This window comes from Trachymyrmex septentrionalis, unplaced genomic scaffold (genome assembly GCF_001594115.1).
Source record: "Trachymyrmex septentrionalis isolate Tsep2-gDNA-1 unplaced genomic scaffold, Tsep1.0 scaffold2, whole genome shotgun sequence".
In the NCBI taxonomy this organism is placed as follows: Eukaryota; Metazoa; Arthropoda; class Insecta; order Hymenoptera; family Formicidae; genus Trachymyrmex; species Trachymyrmex septentrionalis.
This window is the reverse complement of record NW_017305179.1, coordinates 389110-390758: the sequence shown is the minus strand read 5'-3', so window position 1 is coordinate 390758 and position 1649 is coordinate 389110.

Genomic DNA, 1649 nt, shown 5'->3' with positions numbered 1-1649 from the left:
TAAATTACGCACGACACCTAAAAATTTGACATCAACGAACTTTTTGTTAAAAAAAAAATATATATATATATACATTTTCTTTTTTTAACAATAAAATATTTTAGATATTTCAGCATTGATTTTAAGCGTGCGGCACACGGTGCTTTTCTGCTGAATCGTTTCAGTAAATTACTAGAAATTCTACGTTTCTTGGTGCAATTTTAATAATATAATGAAACGCAAGCAATCCAGCAGGAAAAAAATCATCCTGAATATTTTTTGATTTTGGAATAGCGGCGATAAATATCGATCGATCGGACGCGCCTTCAAGGCACGTTAGAAGAGAAACCCCGTCCATCTAGTATGCCATCCTTCTATCGCCTCTTTCACTGCAATTAGTTTGCGCTATAATTAGTTGACGTGCGTCGTAATGTCGAGTGTCCATGTTGGTGTTAGAAGAGAAGGTAAAACGAAGCTTTTGTACTTGCGATCGATCGTTCTTCCCTCGCTTCGCCCAGTCGTACAGAAACACACGGGTCACGAACACATATACATATTCATCTATACGTGCTAACGTAAAAGAAACAGGTTGTATAATAGATGCGTCGTTAGAATCGAAGGATGATCGGAGTACGATCACTCTCGTCGTAGAATTTTACGTTCCTTCGCGGCTCACACGCGAGGCCAATCTCGTTATCGACCATTCAAGATAAATGGCTGTATGCTAGATCGAAAATTATTTCACTTTTAAGAAATTTAAAGACGTCCTTATGCCTGATTTGAGATACACATATGAGAAATGAGAAAGAACTTCAAGTAGTACTTTATATAAATTAACTGTATAACATCATATTAAAGTTTAAACAATTTTTATTATTAAGAATCGAAATTCCTATAACATTTCTTTTTACCTCGTATTTAGAAATCTTTCTGAATTATTTTTATATTGAGTAGTGATTAATTAATAATTATTTTCTAAAAAAGACGGACTTTCGATATTGAAATAAAATTCACATACATAAAAAACTAATGACAGTATAGCGCCATATTTGCGCGTAAAGTTCACAAATATATAACTCTAATTAAATATTACAAATATCGAACGTTTCATTTCAGAAATTACCAGATTTATCTCATAATTACTGTGATATTCAAAAATTTTTTAAATATGTAACAGCATTAATTTGTCTATCAAAATGATTTTATACTATTGAGTCTCTATTTTGCTTAAAAAAATTTCTTATTTCTTTAAATACATTAATAGATTGTAGCATTAAATAAAAAAAATTACTCGATAGATTATCTCCGATTACGACATATTTACGTTCTCCTTGGGAGCGCAGCTTTTTCGTTGGCGGCATCGTCACTGCATTCGTGCATCTCAAACGTGAGCCGCGAAACTTCGTCAGGCAGACCGTTCATAGCGCAGGTCCGTTGTGTTTATCATATAGTATATAATAATATAAATATATGATATAAAAATTATGAGCGGTAAGTGCAGTAAAGAGCGAGAGAGATGGGTGACTTAGTGACGAGGAAAGAAAATATAGACCGCTCTGTCTCTCTCTTAATATATATATTATACATACACGTTATACATACACGAGAAGACTAAATCCATAGGTGTTAATATCGCAGGTACGAGTTATCGCCATCATTGTTATTTTGAG